Raw genomic sequence first — 21,542 nt, forward strand, 5'->3', positions numbered from 1 at the left:
CAACTGGTAGCCCTGTCCACAGGGAGTGGAGAATGGCTGTTTCGCCACCTGATGAAGTCTATAATCGGTTTACAAAGTTAGTAACTAAAAAAAGTATATTTCATGTTTCTACATTTATGTGCAAGTTTCCATTCCCCATGGTGACACTGTGGAGCCATGCACCTCTTAGTATCAAATCAAATCAGAGGTCGAAGTGGGCGGGATCTGAGGGTCCCGACATGCCCATAATTTTGAATTGTTGCAAAAACAATTCCTCTACTCTCTTAAAAGACAACTTTTCCCGGATAGTTAATTCCGATATGTGCAGAGCCTCCGCTGAAGTGGAATGAAGGGGGTCGTCCAGTGCTGTGAATCCCAGGGAGGGGCAGATACCCAAACAAGAAGCAGGACTTCTTGCCATGGTGCCAGCTACCCGAAAAAAATCTAACTGGGGGCAATTGGTTAATCTGCAAATATAAAGGCTGCTTGGAATTGGTATTGGCTTTGATGGAGTTCACTCAAAGCCTTTGTGAAGATAAAGGTGTATTATTTTTGAGCGGTATTTCAAGGGCGACCCCTGAGTAAACGTTTGCCCCCTTTGGCACCAAAGAATGTCTCCGCCATTGCCTGTAGTACGTTCATATCAACAGTTATAAAAAATGTTTTCACGGCCTACAGTCTGAGTATTAGTAAAATCTATATTTTGAAAGCACAATTTTATCGTATACCTAAATCTTTTTGCACATTTGGCGGCAGCCTTTCTTATACTGTGCGCAATGCAAGTTTAAACTAATGAATTACATATTCACAGGGGTATCTGTCACAGAATGGGGCCTCATGCCACTAAAAACTCTATTCCCCGTTGCACCGACCAGAACTAAATTCTGAGGTTTTCTGTTACAACATACACAGACAAAGGTTGGCGAGCCAAACAAGGAAAGCCGAGCCAAGCATCTGGCTCGGCTCTTAGAGCCTGTGCAGGGCAAGCTCTCAATATGTTTGATATGTATATAATACAACAAACGTCACATACAATATTATAAAGTCTCTTCAAAATGTGAAAAAAAAGTGTATTTCTCTAACATGTGGAAACGTTGACATTAATACTTGCCATCATGGCACTGCACTGAGAAGTGCTTACTGTAAATAAGTGTTTTTACACATGAACCATGAGTGCACCAAGAGGCATGACAGTTGTAATGTAAACCCTCCACGTGGCCCATATTAGTATACAGCAACATTATAATCTATCAAACGCAATAGGTTTTCGTCCAAATGGTATAGTTAATTCCGACATTTGCGGTGCCCCATTTGACAGTGCTTTCATACTCCATGTTGAGAAAAAAAAGGATTTGGGTGAAATACAATTTTTACCTAAAATCACACAGTTTAAGAGGCGAAGGCGTGATCTAACCGGTTTTTTTGTTTCACCTTGTACAAATCAGCCACTAAATCTATCTACCGTTCCTTATGTTAAGGATTTGTTTTTCCCTCTTTCTGAAGTTTTCTGCATTTTGTATATAGTTTGAACTTGATCCAAAGGTACTGGAGCGGTTTACATGAGCACCAGTTACATTACACAAGGTCAAGTTAAAAGAGAGATTAAGGTGGTCATTCCAACCTTGGCGGTAAAATCAGCTTACCGCTGTCAGAAGACCGCCAACAAAACCGCCACGGTCATTCTGACCCACAACAGGCAAACCGCCAAAATACAGACATCCACAAAAGTCCGCCACACCAAAGGGCAGCGAGAAACTGGCGATGACCAAACCTCCACCGTCACGCCAACAGAAATATGCCCACACTATCACGACACACGAATCCACGCGGCGGTCTTTCAAACGCGGTATTCTATTGGCGGTACACACCGCCACGCTCAAAATACACACACACTTACAAAATACAACCACATTGGACAAATCAAAATACACACACCTGATACACATACAAACACCACTCCCACACACCCAAGACAATATAAAACACACATCCACATCACCCTCAAGCCCCCACTCCTCCAGAATCGGGACCACGCACAGAGAAATAGAGATCCGAGCACCCAGAAGCGCATTTTACTTTCACCCAGCAATATTACCACGCACTTCACACAACACACCAATACACATCACCACACTTAGCACCACACAATCCACCCCACACATCACCCACACCACCCCATGGCACTACAAAGACACCCCAGGTTTTCTGAGGATGAACTCAGGGTCATGGTGGAGGAAATAGCACGGGTAGAGCCACAGCTCTTCGGAACACAGGTGCAGCCCACCTCCATTGCCAGGAAGATGGAGCTATGGAGCAGAATAGTCGACAGGGTAAATGCAGTGGGACAGCACCCAAGAAATAGGGACGACATCAGGAAGCGGTGGAACGACCTACGGGGGAAGGTGCGTTCAATGGTATCCAGGCACAACATTGCGGTGCAGCGGACTGGCGGCGGACCCCACCTCCTCCCCCAGAATTTACAACATGGGAGGAGCAGGTCTTGGCGATCCTGCATCCTGAGGGCTTCGCAGGAGTATCTGGAGGAATGGACTCTGGTAAGTCTCATCTTCACTACTTCATCCCCCCGACCCCACCAGCATGCCAACTCATACCCCCACCCTCACCCCCATCACACCTACTCCTTGCAAATGTCTCACCATCACAACCCACCCATCCCAACCCCAAGCCCTGCATGCGACCACAAAGCATGGACACCCATCACCAAAGCATGCCCACTGCACATCCCCATCCCACCCCCCAAACCACCGTCACAAAAGCCCCCACACAGGAATGCCAGCACTGGGGTACACGGGCACCCACCCATTGCACGCTATGGCACACACAGATGCAATAACCATCCATTTATACCCCTGCAGGACCCGAACGCCACGTCACCGCGCAGGAGGGTCCACAAATGTCCACTCCACCCCCAGAAGAGGCCCACAGTGATGACAGCACCTCTGTCGACCTGGATCTAGATGACCAGCCCGGCCCATCGGGGACCTCGGGACAGTCGGTTCCCCTCAGACAGCCACAGGCCACAGCAGACCTTCCCCCCTCTGGGAACACCAGCACAGCACCCACCCAGCGGGCCCATACCTCTGTCCCCAGGACACGTCAATCAGTGGTGTGTCCACCACTACAGGGGACCCAGGTTAACCCACCACCCCAACAACAACAGGGACCTGGGGGCAGTGGTAGTGGGCACACGGTCCAGGGAACTGAGGCCCAGGGAAACAGGGGAACTGGGAGGGCTGCTGTGCGACAGGTGGGGGACAGGCCCAGGGAACCCACTTTCCACGAGGCCCTCTCCTCCATCATGGGAGCCTACCATCATTCCCAGGAGACGATGGCGACGGTCCTGGCCAGGTTTCAGGAGATCCAGCTCCTGCAGGAGGAACAGTATTTGGGGTTCAGGGAGGAACTACGAACCATCAGTTCCGCCCTGGGCACCATTGTAGGGGCTCTGAATCAGGAAGTCACCACATTGCGGGACACTGTGGTACCACAAAGGGCCCCTGACACTAGCATGGACCAATAACTGCCTACCACCTCTGCCGGCGCTAGTGGACAGGAGGCCCCGCCACAGGTCCAACAGGCCACCAGCACCCCACCCCCTGCAGAAGGAGAACCACCCCGCAAGCGGGCCCTGAGATCCAGGAAGAAGACAGAGTAAGATGCCAAGACCCCCGCCAGCAAAGGATACCTCCCTGATTGTCATCCCACTGACCCACATTGTCACCCTGTCCATCATTATACTGCCCCTGCTCCACTTCCCACAGCCATTTGGACAATGCACCTGTGATAATACTAGTCTGGACTCTGCCATGGACAATCCTCCACCATCACCCCTCACCGATTTGCAACCACCCACCAATATAGAGCACAGAAATAAACACAGTCATTGCACAAAACATTCTGGAGTCTGGCTGTGATTTAGTACAAATGTATTAGAGATTACTGTGCCAAAATGCATATTTACATTGTGATGCCAACATACCACTGTCACACAGCTGTAGTCCATGGGGAAACAAAGCAGATGTCACGCAGTGGGGCCCACATCTCTGAAATCGGAAGGGAAAGTCACAACTCAGTTACCATACACTGGGGGAAAAGGACAGACAGTAGAGACGTAGTAGTGGTTAAGTATATGTAATATGCCAGTGTGGATTCTTACCTGTGTGTCACTGAAAATACTGCTGTATTACTGTGTTCCTGTTGTCTATGTCGTCCTCTTCGGCTTCCTCGTCTTCACTCTCCACAGGCTCCACAGCTGCTACAATACCACCATCTGGACCATCCTCCTGCAGAAAAGGCACCTGGCGTCGCAAAGCCAGGTTGTGAAGCATACAGCAGGCCACGATGATCTGGCACTCCTTCTTTGGTGAGTAGTAGAGAGAACCACCTGTGATATGGAGGCACCGAAACCTGGCCTTCAGGAGGCCGAAGGTCCGCTCGATCACCCTCCTAGTTCGCCCATGGGCCTCATTGTAGCGTTCCTCTGCCCTTGTCCTGGGATTCCTCACTGGGGTCAGTAGCCATGACAGGTTGGGGTAACCAGAGTCACCAATTAGCCACACACGGTGCCTCTGGAGTTGACCCATCACGTAAGGGATGCTGCTATTCCGCATGATGTACGCGTCATGCACTGAGCCAGGTGAACTTGGCATTCACATGGGAGATGTACTGGTCTGCCAAACACACCATCTGTACATTCATCGAATGATAACTCTTCCTGTTTCTGTACACCTGTTCACTCCTGCTGGGGGGTACCAAAGCCACATGTGTCCCGTCAATGGCACCTATGATGTTGGGGATATGTCCAAGGGCATAGAAGTCACCTTTCACTGTAGGCAAATCCCCCACCTCAGGGAAAACGATGTAGCTGCGCATGTGTTTCAGCAGGGCAGACAACACTCTGGACAACACCTTGGAAAACATAGGCTGAGACATCCCTGATGATATGGACACTGTTGTTTGAAATGACCCACTTGCAAAGAAATGGAGCACTGACAGCACCTGCATTAGAGGGGGGATCCCTGTGGGTTGGCGGATTGGTGACATCAGGTCTGGCTCCAGCTGGGCACACAGTTCATGGATAGTGGCTCGGTCAAGCCTGTATGTCAGTATGACATGTCTTTCCTCCATTGTCGACAGGTCCACCAGCGGTCTGTACACGGGAAGATTCCTCCATCTCCTCGCATGTCCCAGCGGACGGTGCCTATCAAGGACAACAGCGAGCACAGAGTCAATCAACCCACAGGTACGTAACCACAGCTTGCACATAACACGATTCCCAATGCATTGAATGGCTTGTATGAGTGTTGATGCAAGGCCTAGGTATGTGTGACGCAGTAGAAAGAAAGCCATGTGGGCCCCTGAAATGGCGGCTGCCTGACCTGTGAAGTGCGACAATGGGATGTGAGGTAAATGCGCTGGCGTGGCACACTGTGGCGGTAGGCAGTCGAAGACCGCGGCGCTAAGCACCATTGGTTAACATTGAACCCTATGGGTCTCAGGAGCCAATGAAGATGTGCGCCGGCAGTTGCGGTACGCACCGACGCACTACGCACCGCCGCGGGCGTGACCGCCATTTTCTATCAGCTTAATCACTCGATACCTGATCTTCGACAGGAGAGGACCTACACTGCAAGTGCTGCTGTGACCTCGGTCTGGAAGAGACAATGGCTCATGCGACTGGGGAAAGGGCCCCTGCCTACACTGCTCAGGAATTGGAGAAACTTGTGGATGGGGTCCTCCCCCAGTATGCGCTACTCTACGGTCCTCCAGACCAACAGGTAAGTACACTGGGACCATGCTTTGTGGGCAATGCCTGTGTTGAGTGGGGTGGATGAATGATGGTGGGGAGGGGAGCGATTGAGGCATGCATCAAACGACGGTGAGAGCATGTGCCACATGGCAAGGGTAGGGATGGGGGGCCACTCACATTGAGCATGCAGATGGTGATGACTATTTTTCCCCCCCTGTACATTTCACATAGGTCAGCGCCCACCAGAAGATCGATATTTGGCGTGCCATCGCCAAGGACGTCCGGACCCTGGGGGTCCACCAGAGACGGGGCACCCACTGCCGGAAGAGATGGGAGGACATCCGACGCTGGAGCAGGAAGACGGCGGAGGCTCAGCTGGGGATGGCCTCCCAACGTGGGAGGGGTGCCAGTCGGACTTTGATCCCCCTGATGTCCCGGATCCTGGCGGTGGCCTACCCCGATTTGGATGGGCGCGTGAGGACATCACAGCAGACACAAGGGGGTGAGTACACTCTCATTCTGTTGACTTTGCGCGCAGTGGAGGTGTCTGGGTGGAGGAGGAGGGCTGTGGGTATCCCTAGGCCAGGGCGATTTCTGTAGGCTAGGCCCCTCTGTAAGGCATGGCCCTGTGCCCCCGCCCCCCACCTCTGTAGGGTGCCAAGTACAGCTAATAAAGGCCCAGTGTCATCTATGTGTGCAGATGTCGTCCATAGGCTTGCAGGCCATGTTCCACGGATTGAGTAGTCGACCCCAAGTGCGCAGCGTCGTGCAGGGGGCTTCTGTGTCTGTCCTGTCCGCCAACGGTGTCGCCAATGCATGCACTCAACATGTCTTTATTTTCTCCCCCCCCCTTTTTTGTGGTCTTCCTGTTCATGTGTGCATTAGCATCATCAGGCGGAGGAGAAGTGGCATCGGAGAATGAGGGAGCTGCATCCCACATGGCCATGGAGGGCCATGCAACGGACTCCGAATTCACCAGTGGGACGGAGGGCGAGGGGAGCTCCACAGCGGGGACTCGGGCAGACATCAGCGACACGGACTCGTCCTCTGAAGGGAGCTCCCTTGTGGTGGCGGCAACATCTGTGCCCCCCGCATCAACAGGTACAGCCGCCACCCACCGCACCAGCACCGCCCTCCCAGCAGCCCCTCAGCGTTTGCCCCGTGCCCGCTCACCCAGGAAGGTGGGCATCTCCTTCGCCCCAGGCACCTCAGGCCCTGCCCCAGTCACCCCTGCTGCCCTCAGTGAGGAGGTCATTGACCTCCTGAGGACGCTCACTGTTGGGCAGTCTACCATTTTGAATGTCATCCAGGGTGTAGAAAGAGAAGTGCACCAGAGTAATGCATACCTGGAGGGCATTCATTCTGGTCAGGCTGCCCTACAGCGATCGTTCAACACTCTGGCCTCAGCACTGATGGCAGCCATTGTCCCTGTCTCTAGCCTCCCCCCTCCAACTTCCTCCACCCAGACCCTATCACCTGTACCTCTGCCTATCCCTGACACACCATCAGACCAGCCTGCACACACCTCAACACCTAAGGGAAGCTCAGGCAGACATAAGCACCACACATCACACAGGCATTCACACAAGCAACATCCACATACAGACATACCAACACCCACTGCCTCCACTGTGTCCCCCTCCTCCTCGTCTCCCTCCTCCCTCCCTGTCACGTCTCCACTCACACCTGCATGCACAACATCTTCAGCCACTACGTCCATCACCAGCACACACACCAGAACCCCCTGCACACGTGCAGTCACCACCCCCACTACCATTTACACGTCCCCTGTGTCCTCTCCCAGTGTGTCTGTGACCCCCTCTTCCAAGATACACAAACGCAGGCAGCCACCCGCCCAACAGCCATCCACCTCACGACAGCCTCCAGCCAAAGCACCTGCACCCAAAGACACCAGACTTCATACTCCTACAACCACAACCTCTTCCTCCACTCCCATACCCACTACACCTACCCGTCCCACTGCTCCTAAGAAGTTTTTCCTGTCCAAACTCAACCTCTTTCCACCAACTCCCCCACCCCGTCCATGTCATAGGACTATAGTCAGCACCTCAGCCACAACAAAACCGGGCCCTGTCATGACAGTCTGCCATGGACTGTGGAGTCCCCCACCCTCCAGGGCAGCAAGTTCAGTACGGAGCCAAGGCACGGGCAGCCCACCCCCGGAGAAACATCCAAAGATAGGCAGTGGCCGGCGCGAGAGGGTGAAAACAGCAGGGACTAAAACCCCTACCATGGCTCCGGCAGGAAGTGTGGAGACAGCTGGCACACCGCCCAAGGTGGGGAAGGGACACAGGCGATCAGGGAAGGCTGGGAAGGGCAGCACACCCGACAACACCGCCATCAGCCCAGCTGGCCAGGAGGGCCCCGCCAGCTCCATCCCAGGTGGGCAGGAGGGCCCCGCCAGCCCCATCCCAGGTGGGAAGGAGGCCACCAACAGGCCCGGCACTGTAGCCCAGGAGGGCCCCGCCAGCCACAGGACAGATGGGCAGGAAGGCTCCGCCAGCCACAGGACAGGTGGCAAATGACCTCCACGCCATGGCCAGATCCGCTGCACTGGGCACCGCCGTCTCAAGCACCGCTGAACTGGGCACCTCCGTCTCAAGCACCGCTGAACTGGGCCCTTCATCTCAAGCACCGCTGCACTGGGCCCTTCATCTCAAGCACCGCTGAACTGGGCACCACCGTCTCAAGCACCGCTGAACTGGGCCCTTCATCTCAAGCACCGCTGAACTGGGCACCACTGTCTCAAGCACCGCTGAACTGGGCCCCGCCGTCTCAAGCACCGCTGAACTGGGCACCGCCGTCTCAAGCACCGCTGAACTGGGCACCGCCGTCTCAAGCACCGCTGAACTGGGCCCTTCATCTCAAGCACCGCTGCACTGGGCCCTTCATCTCAAGCACCGCTGCACTGGGCACCGCCGTCTCAAGCACCGCTGAACTGGGCACCGCTGTCTCAAGCACCGCTGAACTGGGCCCTTCATCACAAGCACCGCTGCACTGGGCCCTTCATCTCAAGCACCGCTGCACTGGGCCCTTCATCTCAAGCACCGCTGAACTGGGCACCACCGTCTCAAGCACCGCTGAACTGGGCACCGCCGTCTCAAGCACCGCTGAACTGGGCACCGCCGTCTCAAGTACCGCTGCACTGGGCCCTTCATCTCAAGCACCGCTGAACTGGGCACCGCCGTCTCAAGCACCGCTGCCCCATGAGCGGCAGGGGCTGGCCCGCATCTGTGTTGGGCAGGGCTGCACGAAGCACTCTGGGCACAAAGCCCCCTCCAGAACCAGTGGAGACTGTTATCCACTTGTGAGATTGTGGCTTTGCACTCCCCAGGATGGTCCAGTGGGCAAACCACCCACTGCAGAGACTTGTGAGACTGTGGCTTTGCACTCCCCAGGATGGTCCAGTGGGCAAACCACCCACTGCAGAGACTTTTGAGACTGTGGCTTTGCACTCCCCAGGATTGAACAGTGGCCATGGAGGCCCCTCGTGGATCTGGCGTCGTTCACTCATCTGGCTGAGGTGCCCCCCCTTCCCTTCCCCCTGAGGTGCCTGTAGTTTTGCTATCTGATGCCCCTGCAGTGTTCTCTCACTGTTGGAGTCAGGTATCTTGTGTGGGCTTTGCCCATGTGATTTGGGCCCAGTGGTCCACGGACAATGCAGGCTACAATGCTCAGACTTGTACATTTATGTATATCAGATTTTTTGATGTGTAGATATATTTTTAAGCCAGTTATACAATATATTCCAATGTTTAGAATCATTTCCTTTTGTATTTGCATTCTTCCGGGGGGTTTAGGGGGTGTCACTCTGATGTGTTGCTATGCATTGATGTGTGTGTTGTAGTGGGTGAGGGTGAGGGTGGGTGTGTCGCGTATGTGTGTACCCGTAATATGTTCTTCTCCCCCCTCCCCTGTGTCGTAGGTGCAGTACTCACCATTGTCTTCTGCGCCGGCGTTCGTGCTCCTGGTAGAGGAGTAGGAACACTATCGCTGGGAGTATGTGGAGTTCGGGTTCCATGTTGTCCTGATTCCTCGTGGGGTATATGGAGGTGGGCGTTTTCCCTTCGAAATGGCTGTTTCCGCCGTGTTTTTATAGGCGGGGCTACCGTCCCGGAAAAGGTGGCGAATTGGTAGGTTGTGATACAGTGGGCGGTACATTGTCTCCCGCCTGTCTGTTGGCGGTGACCGCCGCGCTGTTTGTTTGTGCCGCCGTGGCTGGCGGTGTGGTAATGTGACGGTCTCTGTTGGCGGTTTCCGCCAGGGTCGCAATTCCATTTTTTACCCCGCCAGCCTGTTTGCGGTTTGGCCGCAGGTTTAACACCGACCGCCAGGGTTGGAATGACCCCCTAAGTGATTTGCCCAGAGTAACAGAATATTAGGTTGATACCAAGACTCAGATGTGGTTCCCTAGTTCCAATGTCAGCTGCTGTGGCTGTAACACCAGATCGTCAGTAGAATAAGAACTGCTGGCAGAGGCCACATAAAATCTCGACTTGTTATGAGCTCAAGGTTCAAACAGGACCTCGAGCTAAGCCAGAGCCAGGTTTCAGGCTCAAACCCGCTCTTGCTTTCAGTGGCATGCTCGCCTCTAACACAGATATGTGTAGTGATCATGTAAACCAGTAGAGATTTCATATTGTGAAATAGTGCATCTCTCACTGATTGGTTTAACTAGCAATTATTTTTCATTTAAGGTGTACATTATTTTATATGCCGTTACCTGAATAGTCAAAGAGGGGGAGATTTATTAAAAAGTCATACAATGCAATGCATCAAGTCAAATTGCTGTGCCACGTTGCGTGAGAGCGCAGAAATGTGCCATATCTAAATGGAGAGATTTATTAAAAAGTCAAGCAATGCATCAAGTCAAACTGCTGTGCCACGTTGCGCGAGAGCACAAATATGTGCCATATCTACATGGAGAGATATATTAAAAAGTCATACAATGCAATGCATCAAGTCAAATTGCTATGCCCAGTTGTGTGAGAGCACAGAAATGTGCCATATCTACTGAGATATCATGTGTTCCCGCTTTCTCCCTGTGCTGGCACACTGAGCGCGCCTAGCGCCAATGCAGGCACCCTTGCTCCATAATGCAACGGTGCCTGCTTTATGGCCACGATTGTTTTTGTGCAGGAAGGGACACCTTCATACACAAAAACAATCCTTTGAAGTATTTTCCTTTTTCTACATCTGCTGCAGAATGCAGCAGATGTAGAAAGAGGAAATAACTAGGAGAAATAAAGGTATTTCTGCTTGTTACGCCTTTGTTAGGAAGATGTACCATGTTGACGCAATCTCAGGTTTACTAACCTTAGAAAATCTGGGATCGCATCAAAATGCATGGATGGATGCATGTGAACACACACACTCCACCGATGTAACGCCTTTCCAACATAGAGTAACGCAATTCAACAATTTGCTTTCATTAACTTGCAAGCGCAACACAAGCCCTTTTTAAATCTGGGCAAGAATATTTTGTTCTTTTCAGCCGCTCCTTTGATCCCAGCCCCACTCAACCCCATTGCACTCAGGAACAAAGTTCACACACTTTTTTTAAATGCATCTTGACGGCTGAATCAAATTAGTTATTTTATTATTGTATGAATCAAGAAGAATACAATGAATACAAAATAATAAAATTAAATATCTAATATCACAGATAGTAAGAAATTCAAGAGGAAAAACTAGAATGAGCGTCCATTAAAAATGTACAAATAAGAGCACCACTTTAAAAATGAATGATGTAAGTTATTATATACCAAATCTAAGAATTTCATGAGTGTGGCTTTTGATGCAGGGCAGCACAGCTCACCTTGCTGCACTGCCCTGCGGCAAAGGGAAAGGGCAGGAATGCACTGTCTCTATGGCATACAGCGCATTCCTGTCCTTTCCCACTGCGCTGGTGCCATTTTGATAGCCAAGCGTCAATGCAGACACCCTTGCACTATGGTGCAAGCGTGCCTGCATTGCATGCAAGATTGTTTTTGTGCAAGAAGGGATACCTTCTGGCACAAAAACAATCCTGAGAGGCTTTCACATCTTTCTATGTCTGCTGCAGAATGGAGAAATAAAGATATTTACTTTTGTTGCGCCTCCCCTTGGGAGGCGTAAAGTTTTGGCTCATCCCCAGGTTTACAAGGTCTTATGAATCTGGGAATGCTTCGAAGTGGGAACATCCACCGCAATGCCCATGGAACACCTCCCTTGCACACAGCAAGGCAATGCAGCGATTTGCGCTGCCTTGCCTTACTCCATATCTATGAGGCCATTCAAAGCCACACAAAGTGGCTTTGTGTGGCCTCATAGATAGGGGTTCCAGGTTTGTGCCCTAAATAGAGATGCTACGGCGGCGCAGGGGGCTCATAAATAGGACCCTGAGTTGTGTTTGGGCCACAATAAAAAATGACGGCAAATATAGTTTTCAAAAAGTGTCCAATTTAGGGGAGATGCAGATAATATGGTCTGTAGTATCAGATTTGTAACCACATAACCTGCATGTGGCATTGAGAGTTCCAGGCTCCTTTGAACTGATGCACTGGTTTGTAAACTAATCTGAATCTCAGACATTTCATTTTCTTGGCTGCATTTAAGTTTGAATATAAAATATGATTAGTCGAGATTTAGGTCAGAATTTCAAACGAGCTATGTGCTTATATTTCAATATCATAAGTACCTAGTAGTAGGAGATGTGGCAACAAATACTCTTGACAGCTTTTTGACGTCACATGAAGGGACTTCCCACACCCTTTGGCCCATGCATCTGGTTACTGTATGCCTGTGCAAACAATCTTTATTGAACATCCACAGATGCATTTTAATAAACAGTGACTGATAATTTTAAAAACAGGACTGGTTGAAAACAGCAGTATTACACCATTAATGGTTACATCTCAGAGGATACAAAGTGGGATTTACCAACAGCAGTTACCATTCCTTGTTAACTCTTTGAAAGCCCTTGGACAGCCAGCATGCTTGGTCATGGCCAAAAGCTGGACAAATGGCATCAGAACGTCCTCTGATTTTTGAGTTCTCGTGAGAGGTGCAAAGACGAACTTGGAAATCATACTAGTGCTGGAGTAGAGTGGGAACTGGACACACTAGGGATTCGGGACAGGGATTCTTGAGCTGGAACCACAGCCATGGGGATCACCAAGCCACAGTCCAGCTGCAGTGTGTTGATACTGGGACACATGGAGCGCTGCCTGTACATTCAGTGCCCTTCGATGCAGGGGGCAGTAGGCTCCATCGTTATACCCCAAATCTTATGAACAATCTATCTTCTTTTACCAAGGTGGAATCCTGACTGAAAACATTTTCTTAGCTAGAACATCAGACATGGCCCCGCACCCTGCAATCCACAATGAGACACAAAGAAACCCCATGGGGTGTAACTTTGAAAGTTCTTGAGAGATAAACAGAGATTTTATGTATTTACTCAGGCTCTGGGTCTGTTAGATATGTAGATCCATGCTTGCTGTTTAGAAATACCTGGCATGTCTTCCTTTTTGGGTGTTAGTAAGCCAATTGTAATCACTACTAAATCACAATGTAAATTGATTTTTAGCATCTCTCACTATCGTTTGAATCCACTTTATCCTTTTCAAAATAACAAAAGATTGAGTTAAAATCTGAATGGTTACAACCTTAAGCCTTGGGCGGTACAGAGAACCATTTTGGAGCTGGCACAAAACTAATTATGCCACTTTGGCAGGATTGTAATTTACAACATACAGGTAGCGCAAGTAATCTCTGTAACAAAAGCATAAACACACCAAGGTTTTAAATAAAATACAAATATCTCACCTACACTTAATTACTATGCTTGCAGGAGGCACTTAACTCATGGGATATTTTATGATGACTCACACATGTGACCAGAACGTACACAAAGATCTTTCCATCAAATGCATTAATCACCGGAGTGATATTACCTGCATTATACCCTGAAACGTGTTGAACCCACTTCCATGTACACAGCATGTGCCATAACTACCTAAACTAGCTTAAAGTGCAGCCTGACTCTGACATAAAGCAAGCCAGGACAGCTGTATTATCCGATGGAGACGCAGCTGTAGAAGTGGCTGGGTTGCCTGTACCTCATTGTCCTGTCCCTCAATATTCTGCGACACTCAATTTATGGGTCCCCGGGATATTATATTTAATTTCTGCCACACTTAGCAGTGCACTGCTGCTTTCGTAGTAACACTACAACCTTTATATTTATTTGGGTCATCCTACTCCTTTTGGGGACCTTGTCGACTGGATCAGCTAAGATTTTGATGTCAATTCCCCGTACAGGAGCAGATTTCCCAACTGCTCAAGGAAGAGTTTTGTAATTCATGCCTTGCAGTGGCTGATGGAGATACTGTCTTCACTGCACTGCATGTGTATGTCTGCTGATGCAGTCATATGTTATTAAGTTGAAGGCTGGTGATAGAGCTCAGTGATTACATAGAAACATTTGTTTATTCATTTCTCATAGTGATGTTGCATCACTTCCTTTATCTCGGTTCCATGACGTGCTTCCTGTGATATCATCATCAGACCAAAGGTCATGTGATGTTATTGTGATGATACCATCATCATGATAATTAGTTGTTTTGAAACCTGGACACTCCTATCTCTTTTCACTCTTAGAATGTTGCCCAGTGAGAAAGGATGTGGTCATTTAATTGGAAGGTACAGAGATTTAGCCATGATCTGGGCTCTGGTGCATCTAGCGGAAGGGCAGGCTCAATCACATTATCAAAGACAGAGCACAGTTGGGCGCAAATGATCATCTTCATGCACAGTCTGGCACATGAACTTCAGTGTAGGAGGGCTGAAGCGACAATCAGTCTTTATTTACCGGCGTAAGTATAAGGGTGACCTTAAAGCGGTAATGACTTATAATTAAGGAAGCAAATTCAATTTAATTCCGGAAGAGCTGATTGTGTCGTTCAATGCAAGTACTTAGCAAGCAATCTAAATGAACTGTTTTAAAGAGCTGTGTGTGGTTGGATGAATCACAAATATTTAATAAGCTAAAGTGGAAATTCGGATTGGCAGAACAAAGAAATAAAGTTTCATTAATGTTTACACTGGCCAAGGAGTCAGAGAATGTTGGGATGAAGCACGTTTAATCCTCAGCTGAGATCTTGCAGTTTGGACAGGTGATTTAATTGAGTCAGGCACGAGGAAATTAATTGATCTGGCAATTATCATCTATGTATGTAGTAGAAAACAAGCACTGACAATAGACCTTAGATATGAAAGTGCCTCTTCAGTTACTGGTGAACTTGGGAGCTGATTACCTCATCATACATGCACTCTGTTACTCATCCTTGCACTCATGTATCTATTTATCCACCCAGTATATCATTCGTACCCACGGTCTCATACACAATAAACATACACACAATCTGAACAAGCACATACAAGATAAATTAAAAGAATCCAAGTAGAAATAATGCTACTGCATAGACATGGCAGGCATGTGCTTTCAATTGGGAATAAGTAAAGAATTAAACATAGCAACGAGAGGCCATGTTGGAATGGGGTTGTTTATAGTGGGTAATTAATGTACCACTCCAAAATGGATTATGTGTTGCTTCCAAATGTGCCAGTTGACTTGGAGCAGTTAAACAGTGACTATGGACAATAGAATTCGAGATAGTTCCCCAGTTTTGAAGTAGTGACAATGCTTGATGCCTTGCTAGCAGATAAGGGCCCTGATTAATACTTTTTGTCGCAAACCTGCGTTAGCGCAGGTTTGCGGCAAAAAGTATAGCGCCGGCTAGTGCCCTTCCTAGACGCCGGCCGGGCGTCATATTTAAGGAATGACGCTAGCTGGCGCAAAGGGTGGGCTAGCGTACAAACAATTGATGCTAGCCAGGTAGGGGTGGCGGTATGAGAGATGGGGTTTTAGCACCAAAAAAAGACGCTAGGCTGGTTAGAGTAAAAAAAAAATGACTCTAACAAGATTAGCATCATTTTATGGCACTAAACCTACCATGCCACATGACTCCTGTCTTAGAAAAGGCAGGAGTCATGCCCACCACCCCAGTGGCCAGCACAGGGGTCAGGGGTCCCCTGGGCATGGCCATTGCACCCTGTGCCATGTATGGGGGGGGCATTTCAGGGCCCCCTATGTCTCTTTAAAAAATAAAATAAAATACTTACCTGTACTTTCCAGGGATTGGGTCCCCCATTCTCCGCTGTCCCTCTGGTGTGGATGGGGGTGTCCCTGGGGCCCAGGGAGGGCACCTGTGGGCTTATTCCATGGTGTTCCACCATGGAAATAGGCCCACAGGTCCCCTAACCCCTGCCCTGGCCCAAGCGTTAAAAAATGGGGCAAAGCAAGCTTTGCACCAATTTTTGACCCCTCCTCCCTCCCGAGCACCATTTTTGCAAGAAGTATAAATATGCCATTAAGGCCATAGGGTCATTTTTTGCACAGGAATGCCTACCTTGCATCTCATTAAGGCAAGGTAGGTTTTCACTTCCAAAAAATGGCTTTACGTCCTAGCGCCAAAGTATGAATATGGAGTGAGTTTTGCACCGAACTAGAGTAAAAAATAAATGACGCTAATTAGGCGCTATCAGAGTAAAACAATATGCCCCCCAATGAGCCACTGTATGCTATCAGGGCGTAAACAAAATATGAATAACATTGAAGCAGACCAACAGCTGAAGACGTTGCACCTAAAGTCATTGTACATGTGTATTTTATATGCATGCATTTTGTATTATTTTTTTATTACAAAAGCTTAGCAAAGAGTTAGAACTGTAATTTCGGATCTAAAGGTGATTGATATGGCCACACAGCTCTAAATGCTACACATAAAATTATAACTATGTACACAATTTCAGTTGGCAAAATAATGTACAACACCTCTTAATATGCCTAACAACAATTCTTAAATGCAAACCTTCATCCCCAGGACCTGGCAAAACGTGAAAACAAAGAAAAAAACCCTTACCTGCTACATTAATCTGTCAGATTGTATGTAAGAAAATTCCTCTCCACAGGTTTTAGCACAATATAATAACAAACTAAGGCCTATTGACTTTTTTGACATCAACGCAGCTCCATGCATCTCGACACAGCGCAACGCAGCTCACCACTTAGCAACATAGCTCATCTTCGATGCATCCCATCGCACGTCCTTGCAAGTTCCAGCGGCTTCTCAACGACTAAGCAAGACCTTGCATCGATGGACATTAGCTCCATCACTGAGCAACACATCTCCATGCCAGACCTCACATTGCAGCTCCTCCTCTACGGTAGCCCGTGCAGCTCTACTTTGAGCTTACTTTGGGATGACCTATAAGTATTAAAAAGAGAGGTTTATGCCTGGAAAAAGTTATATTTTGCCAGCTTGACTTGGTGGTTTAAAACTGCACACAGGCTGCAGTTGCGGGGTTGAGACATGTTTCATAGGGCTACTTATGTGTGTGGCCCAATAAATGCTGCAGGTCCACTAGTTCCATTTAATTTACAGTTTCTAGGTACATGTAGTACCCCTCTACAATGAACTTATAAGTAAATTAAATGTGCCAATTGGCTGCAAGCCAAGTTTACCATGTTTTTAGGAAAAAGCACAAACACTGGTTAGTAGTGGTAAGGTACACATAGGGGGTCATTCCAATGTTGGCGGGCGGCAGAGGCCGCCCGCCAGAATTCCCCCCTCCGAAATACCGCGCCGCGGTCAAAAGACCGCAGCGGGTATTACAAGTTTTCCCCTGGGCTGGCGGGCGGTTGCTGAAAAACCGCCCGCCAGCCCAGGGGAAAACGACCTTCCCACGAGGATGCCGGCTCGTAATCGAGCCGGCGGAGTGGGAAGGTGCGACGGGTGCAGTGGCACCCGTCGCGTATTTCAGTGTCTGCAAGGCAGACACTGAAATACTTTGCGGGGCCCTCTTACGGGGGCCCCTGCCGTGCCCATGCCATTGGCATGGGCACGGCAGGGGCCCCCAGGGGCCCCGCGACCCCCCCTACCGCCATCCTGTTCATGGCGGCTTTCCCGCCATGAACAGGATGGCGGTAGGGGGGGGTCGGAATCCTCATGGCTGCGGAGCGCGCTCCGCAGCCATGGAGGATTCACACGAGCAGCGGAAAGTAGGCGGGAGGCCGCTGACTTTCCGCTTCTGACCGCGGCTGAACCGCCGCAGTCAGAATGCTCGTTGGAGCACCGCCAGCCTGTTGGCGGTGCTCCCGTGGTCGGTGGCCCTGGCGGCCACCGCCCGCCAGGGTCAGAATGACCCTCATAGTCCTAAAGCTGACAAAAACGAGTTTCAGCAACACAGGAGAGCATAGTGCATGGGATACGTCTAAATCCTGCCTACACAGCACGGTCTTTATGTCAGACCAAAAAGCGCGAGTCTCTCTTCAAGTGACAGGACGTTTCTCAATACTGGTGCAGCAGTATTAATGTTGTTAAAACTATAATATTCAATTCATCATGTTCTCTCCAACTAGTGTACACAATGTCAAAATGCCAAGACACCAAGCAGAATGAAGTGATATATGCTTCGAGGGGCTGAGAAAATAAGAATTAGGCTCAACCAATGAAAACAACAAACCGAAATAGAAGCATTATGGCTGATGACTCCATTCACATCAGTACCAAACCAGCTCTCTTAAAAGTCATCACTGTCAATGTATAAAGCTGCATTCTTAATCACCTGTCCACAACATCAGCAGATAGACTGTAGTTGCAGTGATCCAGTGTTCAGCATCAATAAATGTGCCTTAATAAAGGTGTATTTGTTTAACACTGGTCCACAGAAATGGCCCTATCCAAATCATTTAACAATTCATCTAAGCAAGATTTCTAATCCTGGAGAGTATTGTTTTGGTCCCTCAGGCGAGCCCGTGACTCTTACTTGCTGCTTGAAAGGACCATATATGTAATGTCAGCCTCAGACGCGTCGTTCGTGCATTTCCCTCATGAACGGCCGCACCTTGGAAGACATACACTGCATAACATAAATGCGCGTCGCACGGAGACATGAGCACTGACACCAACCTCACACCCTCCCACCTTTTCCCATTAACCTGCATCCCACTGTAGAAACAGCAAAGGGAGGTTTCAAGAAGCGCAGCAGGAAATTGAAACCGGAGAAAATATCACCTGAATTGCCCTTTAATACCAGGTTGTGCTACTCTGTCCTGGTCTAAACTGGACATTGTGTTTCATCAAAATACCGTCTACACTGACCATAAGCCTCTTTCACAACGGAAAGTATATGACATTTGCTTGAACAATATGCCACAAAAGGCATCTTACCAGCTTCACTTGAATGAAATAAAACTCACGCCTACCCCATCTGTAAAGTTGGCTGCATCAATCTCCCAAGCAAGCGTTGGCAGTGCCAGTACATCTGACCTGCCTTTGTATTTAAAGCAATCACATGGTAGGGCCATTATTCCATGTATCCATTGTCAGAAGAAAATGTAGATACAATGTGACAGAAACTGTAGTTGTGCTGTCTGGAGTAGAAGGAGTATCCTTTTTGTTCTCCATACCTTGTCCCCCACACTTCACTTAGAATCAACCATAGAGACACGCCCTATAAAACCTGGAGGACAAAAACACACTTCCTCTTTCTTTGCAAAACAGACACAGTTAATAAACTGAATCTGGAAGTCCCACAAGAAAAACAGAACCTTGAAGTCCAGGAGGCAACCCAACCTCTTGAACGAAGATGCAGGACCATCCCATTGACGAAGTGGACGAAGAATGAATCCCACAAAGAAGATCCTAGAGGCACTAGAGAGAAGTCGATCACTTGTCCTCTAGACCTACGAGCAGACAATGCAGAAAAAAGACTAGCTGTAAACACTGTCTTAAAAATAAGACAATCAATTTTAGGAAGCATAACATAATTATACACAATGTGGGAGAAAAGAGCAACATCGGCAAATTTGTAAACATAGAATACACAGTGCAATCATTAGAAATGATGATAATAGATCACTGGGCGGGATAATCCTCACCTCCGTGTCCTTAATAGAATTGAAAATTTTAGACTCGAAAGCTAGAAAATATTTTCTTCTACGTCAGGACCGGAGGCTAGTTTAAAGTCATGCCATAACAACTGAAGATAGATCTATAATAGGTTTATAATAAAATCTTTTAAACGTGGAATCAGAAGACCAATCTATCATCTAAGCGAGAACCTAAAGAAAAAGGCTTGGACGCCACAGCTCCTCTCACCGAGGGAGCCCCAAATTTTGACACATCAATGCTCGCTTCTGACAGGAGCAATTGCATCCATCTGGCTAAAGTTACTGAAGAAACTGGACGAAATGGTTTCTGGAGGGATATTAAAAGTTTCCCCAACATACCTGAACGAAATTTGGCTGTATTAACCTCATAGTCCTTCAAACATTGCACCACACAAAGCTTGGAGTTATCTGGGAATGCAGGATAATATACCAACCTGGTATTACACTTTGTTCTTTGTGAGATAACAAAAGATACCCCTTCAGGAGAAAAACGTCTCCTTGCCAAATATAAAGTTTTGACATCTGATACTCGTTTACAAGAGATAAGGCAGAGCAGCATGGTGAGTTTAGCAGATAACTGTTTCCTAGATAAATATTTATTGGAAGGCCAGGAATCTAAAAATCTAAGAACAACATTAACATCCCAGAGTTCAGAATACCTGGGAAGGGGAGGATTCAAAATCTTAATGCCACAAATCAACTTACAAACAATAGGCAATTATCCCACAGGCTCTCCTTCAATAAAGACATGTCCGGTCGAGATCGCTGACTGGAAATTGTTGATAGAACTATACCCCATCCCAGCTGAAGCTAGGAAAGAAAGAAAATTCAATATCATGCTGCAATCAGCGTTAAAGGGATCCATACCCCGTGAATTGCATCAACTTCATCAGTATCTCCAAGTGGAGGAATATTGCTTGTCGGTACTAGGGGCCCAGGACTGATTAATGAACTCCTGCGCTTCCTTCGAAAGCCCTGGGAGATTCCAACTTTGCCTGAAAGGCGCCAAGCTAGTAGAGACAGCTGCCCCGTAAGAATCAAAGGATAAAGAGACCCCTAGGGGTCCAGGAGGAGATTCCAACACCAGGGCAAGAGACTGCAAGGGGCACAGGCTAATTCCAAAATGATCGGAAACCAGGGTTGAGCTCTCCAAAACAGGGAGATCAACACCATTTCTGCTTCCTTTCTCCGCAATTGTGCTAAAACCCTGGGAATCATCACAAAAGGAGGAAATGCATACGAATGGACTGGGCTCCAGTCCTGGAGGAAAGCATCTGTCGCCTTTTCTCCTGGGTCCGGGCTCCAGCTGAAATAGGTTGGGAGTTGGTTGTTCAACCATGAAGCGAAAAGGTCGACATTGCAAGGACCCCATCTCCACATGATGACTCTGAAGATCCGTGGATGAAGTCTCCAGTCACTCGCATCCTTGAAGTGGTGGGAATGCCAATCCGCTACCACATTCCGTTGAACCAGCAGATATTCCACCATCACTGAAATGTGATTCTGGAGACCAAAATGCCCAAAATCCTTGGCAATTTCCATCAGTAATTTGGATTATGCCCCTCCCAGCTTGTTCACATAGCAAACCGCTGAAATATTGTCCATGGGGAGGAGAATGCAGCATTTCTCTGTGCCTGCTGTAAAGCTGTGAATTGTAAAGGAACCTGCTGAGAGCTCCAGGCAATTGATATGAAGGGACAGCTCTGTCCGGGACCATCGACCCCGTTGAAATCTGATTGCAATGGGCACCACAACCCCACAGACAGGCATCCA

The sequence above is a fragment of the Pleurodeles waltl genome, chromosome 10, assembly GCF_031143425.1.
Source record: "Pleurodeles waltl isolate 20211129_DDA chromosome 10, aPleWal1.hap1.20221129, whole genome shotgun sequence".
Lineage (NCBI taxonomy): Eukaryota > Metazoa > Chordata > Amphibia > Caudata > Salamandridae > Pleurodeles > Pleurodeles waltl.